We start from the raw sequence: 11,786 nt of genomic DNA, 5'->3' as shown, positions 1-11,786 counted from the left end.
TTAACATAACATACATTCACACGGAACATAATTGTACCAACATCTTTAAAAATATATATGAAAATATATTACATCATAAGCCAAAAAGTGGGAGCTGACCACCTAGCTTCATTTACATTGTACAGTTCTAAGTCTGTCAATAATCTTTTGATACATGATGGACCAAGCCTGATCTATGCTATTCTGGTAAATTATAGCAGGTCTGGTATGTATGCATATAACTCGAGGTACTGCTGACTACTTGTCAAACATTCAATTTTCCTTTTTATGAACATTTTTTTTAACTCTATTTTACTATAGTGGGGAACCAGTAAAATGTATGTACTCTAAATATTTTGCAAACTTTATAGTCATAATTTTTTTTTATTGTACATTGTAATGTAATTTATACACTCAATTTCTGCAAAAAAAAATGAATAAATGAAAAGCTAATGTAATACAAACATGTAAACGGTTAACCTATATGAAACTACTTGGAAATGGAGGCCCCAACCTCATAGGTATGTGGTTCACTCATAATAAGATATGGAGGATAATTTCTGAGATACATACATAATATATTTAGTTGTCTTATAGAATGAGATGAACATGAGGGTGATTCTGGTATGAACTCAAGATATAGATTGCACCCTCAGTTAACAGTTGGGTTTTATACGGCGAGGAATTACACTACAATAATATACCACACATTGTTGGGTTGTTTGTGTTTCCGGTTTTTACACCATATAGTACATCCATGGTTGCAAAAACAGTAATCATTATGCGCATGGAAGATGACCAGGATGCATTTGCGGATATTCACGGTTGACGATCCGACACCGCAGCCGCAGCCGTGAATAAGGATTTTCGTATGAGTTGACTGCAAACTTCCTTCGTAATCCATAACACAGTGTAGTAAATCACAGAGAGTAAAGCAATGCTCGCTCCATCTGCAATTGAATACAAACAGCACAGAATGGTAGTCAGAAATAATACTTACCCCAAATGATGAATGATTTGATCGAACACCATTCTGTGGTACAAAACCTTTCGGAACCACCATGCAGCGCTGGTCCCGGGCTAGAAGTTTTTCGTCGAGGTTGTTGTAAAGTCACGCGCGCGGGTGGGTGGGTGGCATAACCCATGAAAGCGCTCCACTTTCCGCACTGCGTGCCGAAGGAAAGTCACAGCATAGCTCCATGGTCACAGCACCGAACTAGACAGACCATATCCATATAGCACCTCCCTGCCATATCGCTACATCTCAGTTGTTTGGTTACATTGCATTCCTTTCCATCAAAGTTCCCCGACCAGAGGAGAATGATCTTAAAATATTTTTTCCTCCTCCTCCCTGGATTTGAGCAAGGAGCTTCTTGATTTGAGACGGCTGGCTAGACATCAAGCAAGCGGATCTTACACCAATGTATCGATGCCCAGTTTTTTCCGATGTGCCTGTGTCAGATTACTTAGTACATCGCACTAAAAATATTTCATCCTGCCGCCAAAGGGCGATATACGACGCTCTTTAAATAATCGGTCGGTTGATATGGATTTCATATTTTATATAAAGTACACATTCCTTTCACTTGTTACTGACAACTATTGAAGGTATAATAATATTATTCCCCCTTCCTTTTGAAAGAGGTAGGCCTAAGCCAGTTGGTCTTTCATGATGATGGAAAGATGAAAATGCATGGTAATGTTGAATTCTCTTATTATAATTTCTTTGTATCGTTGTCAATATATGTGACATCACGAATTGCTGTAGTCTACTCATCCAGTAATGGATGTACCAGAACTTTTAAATCCATAACTTTTAAATGGATTGTCCGCATTTTCCACAGACTTCACTGATGTGTTCTATCAATATTTCTGCATTCACTCAACCTACATTACAGCTAGAATATTTTGGCTTCATTCCGACTGACATCACGTATGACAGAAAGGGATAAAATTGCCTGCCCCATACATTAAGGAAACTTTTAAAGAAAGATCACCAGCTGCACAGATCAAGGTCAGGTTAATGATTGGTTCAAAATCTACTTGTAAAACCAGAAATTTTCGCTTGCATTTTAATTTCATGAATTTTAATTGGCTTAATTTGAAAGAGCCAAAATTAAAATGCACGCAAAAGTTTTCGTCTACACTATTATGCATTAATTTGTTTGCCAGTGGCAATTCGCGAAAATATCTTGCTTTAGGGCCTAGACCTGCAGTATGGGACTGGGAAACTTAATTTCATGTCTGCCCGACCAGCATGGATGTCAATTCGGATATTCATGACGTGCTATGAGTTACTTTCCCTCCATGAACAGGGTGAAATTAGACGAATGAGAATCGGTATAGAAGTTTCATCAAATTCGAACGGAAAAGTTTCACTCAAAGTTTTCATGAAACAGTGATCGATACAAAGAGTAACTTACTTTGTCGTGCGCAAATTGGAGCAGTGAAGAAGACTTGTACCACAAGGATCTATTTGTTTGGAGAGAGGCATGCAACGTATGCCATCACCTTATGAGTCTTATGTGGGAGGGGCTATCCCCCTCCCACACATGCAGGGAGTTTTTACATTTTTCAGAATTGAAATTCAGCGATCTTGTGACCACTAAAGGTGAAATATTTGCTCAGTTTTCTATCAAAAATAAACAAAAAGATTTTCCGGATCTCGGGGAATTCACAGGGGAAAACTTGTTACACACAGTATAAACTCAATAAAAAGAGATCTGATAGCAAAGTACCTGATAAAACAAACTTATTTCTACGCTCCCAATGATTTGATTTCCTTTGTTTTGTATCGTTTTTTTTTTTACTTCTTATATAACAAAATATCTGATATAAAGAACAAATTGTCTTGTTCCCAAGGATCTCGTTATACTGAGTTTCCACTGTATGCCTGCCTCAAAACAAAAAAAAAAACAAAAACAAAACAAAGCAAAAATAAAGGTGAGGGGGCAACTGCTCTCGGTTACAGCTCGTTATTCCGAAGGTTCGTTATTCCGAAGGCTATTCAGTCCGAAGATTCCTTATTCCGAAGGTTCGTTTTTCCGAATTTCATTTTCGGATGAACAAATCTTCGAAATAATGAACCTTCGGAATAACGCCACAAAATGTTCGGATTAACGAACCTTTTTTCATTTTCGGATTAACGAACCTCTAGGTATAGGGAATTTGCGTGTTTCGAATTAACGAACCTTCGGAATAACGAACCTTCGGAATATCGAACCTTCGGAATAACGAACAGCACCCCTGCTCTCCTTGCTCTCCAGGATCGACGACCTTTGAAGGAGTTTTTGCATTTCTAAATTTCAAATGAAAATATCTCAACATTTTTGACGGACTTTGTGAAACTGTCAATTCCAAAAGTGTGTTAAATCTATGGAGGGAAACCAAGCGGGGAAATTAAGTGTCAATTGAAAAGAGATATCTCTCCCCCACAGTCATGAGCGAATTAACTTTTGCATTTTTCGAACTGAAGTGACAGATTCTGATACATGTTTTTGTTTTATTTTATAAAGTGATAGGCCTACTCAAAAATCTGTCAATCTAAAAGTGAACTAAGTCTATGGGAAAGGACCCTCCCACGCGAGGGAGATTTTTTATTGTCAAAATTGAAGTTCAGTGATCTGGTGCACACTTTGGGTGAAAAATACGTTTTCCCTGTCAATTTGATACTTTTGCCATTCCAATTCATGAATGTGCGTTCAAATTCACACAGCGCATGCACGCACGAGGAAATATTCGGGCGTTCAAATTCAGAATCCATGTAGAAGCGATCAATTTATTATGGGAGCTCTATTTCGTTTCAGTCAAATGAAAGTCACCCATGTGCGTTCAATTTTCATATACGAACGCTGCATTTCCTACTCGTGCATCTAAATTAAAGCGGTAGCACTAATGAGCTTGTTTGGAACGTTCAATTTCATTTTCAGATGATCAATTTCCTATTTCGTGCAATACATTTAATGAAAGATTTTTTTTTTTTTTTTTAAAGAAAGAGATAAGAGAATGGGGTGAGAGGATGAGGGAAGATAAGGGAGAAAATCTCTCAACCAAGACGTATATGCATTCAGTTATGATTACTGCTTCTGTATTTTTCTGTGTTCATGTATTTTTGGTTTTTCATTTCAAGAAAATTCAAATCACAAGGTCCAATCAGCAGTGCATCTTAACAATTACGCAACGACAGTTTGAACAAACTCCTTGATGACACCGCTTGCACTAAAGACAGGACAACGCTCAACACTAACCACACAATGCATCAATTTAAAGACAAACTGGCCCACAATGATCACACAAAGTAAAACAATAAGATGTCGATAAACAACAAACAAGACGTACACAGTGTTCATGTTGAAAGTTTTAATGAAGTCGAAATTGTTTTTTCTCTAAAGTATCAATCAACCTCCCCTACTAGGGCCTATGCTCGTTTATATAGTGCCTGATGTGCGCGTATAATAATGGCTGTTATTTTACCTTCGTTTTACTCGTGAAGTTCAAATTTTAGAATGAATAGGTGGACCTAAGCGGCAAAATAAATGATCTTCACCATGAAGCCCAATTATTGTGTGTGCATCATGATCACTGTGTATAGTGGAAGGGGGAGAGTGTGGGAGGTAATATCCCCTCCCACATGACGGAGCTTATTGCATTTTCATGCTTGCAATTTAAAGAAAATACACGTATTTTGGATGAAATGTTTCAGATATTGTCAATTAAAAAAAAATGGAATAAATCTATGGAAAGGAGCGGAATGAGGGAATGGTTAATCAGAAGAGGATATCCCCCTTTTACGCTAGAGAACGTTGCATTTTTTACTTTGAAAAAGTGACAAATCTGCTGCACACTTTGACGAAATATTAGGATTTGTCACTCTCCCATAAGTGCAATTAGTCAAATAACAAACAAACAAACACTAGTGACCATGCGAGGGAGAGTGTCGGAGGGGGTATCACCCTTCTACGAGAGGGAGATTTTGCGTTTTCAACATTGAAATTTCATGATCTGGTGCACACTTATAATTGGATGAAATATTTGGACAAGTTTCTATCAAAAATAAGCAAGCAATTTTCCCCGTGAAAAAATTGAAGAGGGGGTGCATCCCCAACTTTTACTTTTCACAGGGGTGCTATGCCCCCCTACTTCAAAAAGTTAGGGATGCTGCCGCATCCTCAGCACTCGGTTCCCATGGGCCTGCTAGGGGTTTTTATTCGAGCTGCAGCTCGTTATTTCAAAGGTTCGTCAGTTCGAAAATGATAAGGTTCGTTCCGAAGGTTCGTTAATCCGAAAATGAAATATAGTTCGTTATTCCGAAGGTTCGTTATAGCATGGACCTACAATAGGTACATGGTTATCGTATTATTTTTTTTCATTTGACTAACGAGCCTTATTTCATTTTCTGATTAACGAGCATCTAAATACAGGGTATTTTTGTGTTTCGGAATAACGAACTTTATTTCTTTTTCGGACAAATGAGCCTTCTGAATAACGAACATCACCCGTTGTCCGTTGTCCGGGGACAGTTGTCCGGGGATAGTTTTCCTAATGTCAGAGGCTAGTTGTCCTATAAGAGGGTAGTTGTAATAAGGGGTTGTTATCTGGAAGTGTAGTTCCCTCCTCCAATATCAGTGAATAAAGTGTGGTAATTTGGGTGGCCTTGATACAGAGCATATTCCATTATCATTTTATACATGTAAATCTATTTCATTCACCGCTGTCGCTTATGCATGCAAGATCTCCTATTCGTTATAATTAGGGTAATCTTCAGTGGGAAAGGTTATGTGAGTTATTAAAACTTATTTGACATTATGAATGTTCAGTTAGTTCGAACGAGTAGAATTCAATATTCGAAGGTCAGTAACACAAGTTACATCTATTAGATCAACATAACGATTACATAATTATGCTGAAAACACACACGCACAAGTGCAGAAAGTGAAATAAAAACAAGTAATTCCCATCAGCTGTGGAGTAATCTACCTGAATGTAAAAAACCAAACTGTCTCAACAGAAAATTTCAAATCTATGTCAAAAACGCATCTGTTTATTGAATAGTTTTATGCGTAAGCATGTGCAGTTGATATAATTGTTTCATAAGTTTGAATATTCTGAAACTGTACCTTCTTTTTTTTTCTATTTTCTCAGCGTTTAGAGACATTTTAATGTGATTAGCGCTTTATACATGTTGATATTATGAATTATCATTATTATTAAAAAAGAGGGAGACATTATTTGTGAAGCAGTCTATATTTATTCCAAAGAATCTCTTCAAATAACTTCGCGAAACGAGACATACATAGTATTTATCTTATCTTTCTTAACCCCTCCCCCATCTCTTTTGTGTACAAGCCCAATGGATCATAAACCGTTGGGGCTTCATTCATATAAAGGATACAATACCGAAAGGTGCATAAAAAAGTCTTCTTTATTTACACAAGTCTCCTTTATTAACACATTTTATGTGAAACGGTACATCCGCAGAAATTACAGCGACATCAGACTCTGACATAATCATAAAAAAATAGAGTGTGATGTTTTCAATGTCAAGCGAAACTTCACTTGAGATAATATTAAAGTCAAACAGACAGGACAGTGAAAGTGTCATGTAAATAGTAATTGTAAATAGTAATCAATTTAAAGAATGAGGAAGTATACGAGTTTCAAATTTCACGTTTTTTACTTTTGAAATAATAGTGAAGTTGGCGTTCATATTGCAATATTGCTTGAATAGCCTCACAAGATAGTGTCCCATTGGCTTCCCCCCGAAAAAAAAAAAAAAAAAACTGTTTTATTTGTTTTTGGATCTTTAGTGTTTCTTCTTTTTTCTTGGGAAAATGTGTTTTGTATTGTTTTATTTTGTTTTGTTTTGTTTTTTTCTCGTTTTACAATTATGTTCTTCAGGTACAAACCTACGGTGGTTGTAAGGCGAGCACATCCTTATTTAATTTCATTCGAGTACAATCGTCACTGGTATCACGGTTTTGTGTGAACCTTTCTGGCTGTGGATATCACCCGATCATGCCGATTTCAATGAAAACTTCTTTATTCTGTTCCGCTCAGTCTTTTTAGTGTTATCCTCATTCATACAAAATGTGAAATCAGCTAGAACATGATGGGAGCGGATTTTTGCTTGAATACCTCTTCGTCGAACCTTGTGTTTCTGTGAAGAAATCTACTTATATCACTAGTTAACTGGCTGTTCGAAGACGTCTTGTGGTCAGTGCTCAACCAATATTGCAGGCATACGCGTTCTGACTTTCACCGATATAGCGTTCCATACCAGGAAATTTGTTATTGATGGAGAAGTATGCACGGGACGAAATAGAGCACACAGTATACAGGACGACATGCTTTAGAAAATGTGTATGCCAATTTTTTCCAATGTACACTTAATTATGTAGACCTACATATATACATTTACTATTATATCTGGGTGCACGTCACGAATTTGACACCCACGAATAATATAGCCCAAAGGCTTTACAGCCCGCCAGACGTAAGGCCCGTGAGTTAGACACTCCCATAGTACGAGACACGAGTTCGACACTAAAAGAAAACAAGGCCCATGAGATCGACAAAATAAACAAAAATGGGCTGTATACAATGCATCCTCATCATCATTCCTCATAGCGTTTAATGGTACACACACACACTTTTTTTTTTGTTTTATAATATTCTTTATTTGAGTTTCATTCAATGTCAAATCCATATTAACAATAAAATTAATATGTCTACCAAAAAAAAAAAAGCGGCTATATTCTTCTTTCTTGCGCTGCTAAAACATTTTTCAAACATACACTACGATATAATTGGGTCTTTTTACCAAATCATACCCTGTTTTCATAAGAGAAATGACATGAAATTCTGCATAATTCTCAGAAAAAGCTATTTTGATCAGCCTAATAAAGCCAATCCGAATGTGCCTTATCACTCACACACCCAATAAGAAATTTGTATTTTCTTCTTTTTTTTTTTTGGCAGAGCACACGCTATATACATAAATATATCAGATAAAGTATAACTCTTAAAAGGGAAAAAAATCTTGATTAACTTGATCAGATTGCTCAATATCAAATCAGATTGCTCATCAGATTGCTCAACACACACAAATACACACACACGCACGCACACACACACACACACACACACACACACACACACACACACAAATCATGATCACGCGCATCACCATTGATCTTAAAACTGAAATTAAAAGTTAAATCCAGACAAGAAAAAAAAAAGAGAGAAAATTCATGACTTCCCACCGGTTTCGGGGGGGGGGGGGGGGGGTTGAGAGAGCATTGACCCCAAATGTCTCAAACTGAGGACGATGCGGATGTAGGTCTACTTTTAATTTTTCATTCATTGAATTAATCCATTTTTCCATTTCAAGCAGGAACATAATATGAATATTTTACAGAAGTTGAATGCATAAATGCATGGAAACATTGCCTCGACTTGTTACCTGACCAGGGGCGGATCCAGGAATTCCGTAAGGGGGGGGGGGGGGCACCATTACAAAGTTAAAGGGGGCACACGCCCCCCTACATTTTTTTTCTTTTTATTTCGCTTGTTTGTTTTAACAAAAAAAAAAATGGGGGGCGCCCGGTGCGCCCCGCCTCGATCCGCCACTGCTGACATTATACCATCTTCCTTCTAAGAGATAAGTCAAGTGCTCTGTTCTTATGCTAGAAAAGTGAAAATGTGTTGAATTTTCTGTATTTTTTCTTTATGTCGTTGTCCACAAAATAATGTGTTGTCTTCACATCCAGCTATATGGTTGTATCAAAACTTTTGCAATTCATAACTGTATAAGAAACGATTGTTCGATTTTCTTCAAACCTCACTGCCAATGTGTGCTGCTAGTGTTGCTGCATATTTCCTCAGTTCAACCTGATTATAATAGTTGTGTTTCATTCCCCTCGAAGTCGACCAGAACACACCACCTGATATCATGGGTGCATTTCACCAGTGACCTTCTCGCATCCGTGTGTTGAAGCTGCCGGAGAAAAGGGACTCCCCCGAATAGTGCTTGCGTGTCGCTGCAACCCAGGTACAACGTAAACACGAGTCATTTACGATTACAGTCCGACCTCTCCTATCCGGTCTCCCTTTTATACGGATCTTTCTATTATCCGGATGCGATCTCGGCGTGATTTTTTAGTTTTCTACTCTAGATTTCAAACTCATACAAAATTCCTATTATAATACACAAACTCACATGAATTACATATTATTCCCAACATAATTTATATACATTCACATCTGTAATTTTCATCTAAATAACATGCATACAGACATTCACTACCCCCAAATCACAGCGAGAACATAGGCAGAGAACTTTTCTTTAAATCAGAGCACGGTACAGGCGATCGTTTATTGAGCAAATTATATGAGAATTCTGAACGCAGATCAGCTGACGAGAACGTGACATGTTCACGCAGACTTCTAGCTACCATTGGGTAGGCAGTTGCGTGTATCGATAAAGTTGTGTCTCCCATATCCAGCTGAATCACTTTATCCGGATGAGCGCCAGTCCCGACATGTTCGGATAGGAGAGGTTGGACTGTACACAGTGGCGTATCTAGGGCAAACGGCGCCCGGGGCAAGCACGAAAATTGCGCCCCTAATTTCTGAAAAAGCGTTCAACCCCAACCCCATCCCGGTAGGGACTTTAAACAAGGTCCACATGATGCTTTTTCAAGCACTTAAAAGGGATCTTTTGAGGGTGATTTAAATGTAATGAATTTTGATAGATTTTGGCGAGCGAGCGCAGTGAGCGAGCCGAAAATTTTTGTATTTCAGCTTACAAAACATGGAATTCTTGTTATTTTTTGCTTACCAAATCTTACAATTCTAAACAAGATATAGTGACGGCCTTATAGATAACGATTTATACCAAAAAACTGAGGACTTACAAAAAATACTCTAAATTAGTACGCGCGAGTAAGCCGAAATTTGTATATGTCCTCGTCGTCATCACGTATTGTTCTTATTTTTTTTATATATATAAATTTTGGCGAGCGAGCGCAGCGAGCGAGCCGAAAATTTTTGTATTTCAGCTTACAAAACATGGAATTCTTGTCATTTTTTTGCTTATTAAATCTCACAATTATAGTGACGACCTTATAGATAACAATTTATACCAACAAAGTGAGGACTTGAAAAAATACTCTAAATTAGTACGAGCGAGAGAGCCGAAATTTGTATATTTCTGCGTCATCACTACGTTGTTGGTTTTTTTTCTTATCTTTTTGGATTTTTTTTTTGCGCCCCCCTCCCCCGTATGTTCGAAACCGTTGGCGTCCTCTTTTGATAAAATCGGCGATCGCTTCAGAACGAATGAAATTGCAGACGCTGCTCCGTGTAACATTTTTCCTGCTAAATATAAAATGACATGAGTGAACACAATAGACATTGTCATTTTGTCCGCGTCATCGTCACGTTTTGTTCTTATCTTCTTCTCTTTTTTTTATACAAATTTTGGCGAGCGAGCGCAGCGAGCGAGCCGAAAATTTTTGTATTTCAGCTTACAAATCATGAAACTCTTGTCATTTTTGCTTATTAAATCTTACAATTCTAATCAAGATAATAGTGACGGCCTTATAGATAACGATTTATACCAACAAACCGAGGACTTGAAAAAATAATCTAAATTAGTACGAGTGAGTGAGCCGCGTCATCATTACGTTTTGTTATTATCTTGTTTGATTCGGGGTTTTTTGCGCCCCCCCCCCTCCCGTATGTTCGAAACCGTTGGCGCCTTCTTTTGATCCAATTGGCGATCGCTTCAGAACGAAAGAAATGGCAGCCGCTGCTCCGTGAAACATTTTGCCTGCTAAATATAAAATTTCATGTGTGAACACAATAGACACTGTCATTTTGTCATCATAACATTTTGTTCTTACCCTCTTTTTTATATAAATTTTGGCGAGCGAGCGCAGCGAGCGAGCGGAAAAATTTTGTATTTCAGCTCACAGAACATGGAATTTTTGTGTGAACACAATAAACATTGTCATTTTGTCCGCGTCATCATCATGTTTAGTTTTTATCTTGTTTGATTTGGTTTTCTGCCCCCCCCCCACCATTCTCCCTCCCCCTTCCGGGCGAGTTTGTTTGTTTGTTTGTTTGTTTGTTTGTTTGTTTGTTTGTTTGTTTGTTTGTTTTTTCCTTCTTCTTCTTCTTCTTTTCTTTTTTTTTTTCTTCTTCTTCTTCCTTTTCTTTTCTTTTTTTTTTTCTTCTTCGTTTTTTTCCCGTTTTTTTTTGCGCCCCCAAGGAGTGGCGCCCGGGGCACGTGCCCCCTTGCCCCCCCCCCCCCCCTAGATACGCCACTGACTGTACATGTACAACTGTGAGTCTGATATAAGGGAGTACATGGTAAGCGCATGTCTCATTTGACCCCTACACCACAGACTTTCACATAACATGGAAAGGACATGTGACAGAGTATTTTTTTTTTTTGGGCGAAGCATGCCACCTTTGTAATCAATGTCAATGAAATGCGTGTGCAGCTTTTGTTAAACATTATTGATGAATCACTTTCACCTGTGCGTTCTAACAAGGTGAAACACGCAACTTAACATTCCAAATCCTTATTTGCCTGAGGATTCTTTTCGTTTGAAAGTCAATGGCAAATACACAAACATTCTCATTTGACCTTTATTTTGCACATGCGCAAATGGCAACCGTGAACTCCCTTCTTACGGGCAAAGAAAAATCTGGAGCTGGCTCATCATCGCTATGTGTTGCTATTGTCGTTGTCGTTGTTGTTGTTGAACGTTTCGCAGTCTACTGATTTACCTGGATTTCCC

This window comes from Diadema setosum, chromosome 2, assembly GCF_964275005.1.
Source record: "Diadema setosum chromosome 2, eeDiaSeto1, whole genome shotgun sequence".
NCBI lineage: Eukaryota > Metazoa > Echinodermata > Echinoidea > Diadematoida > Diadematidae > Diadema > Diadema setosum.
This window is presented reverse-complemented; position numbering follows the sequence as displayed.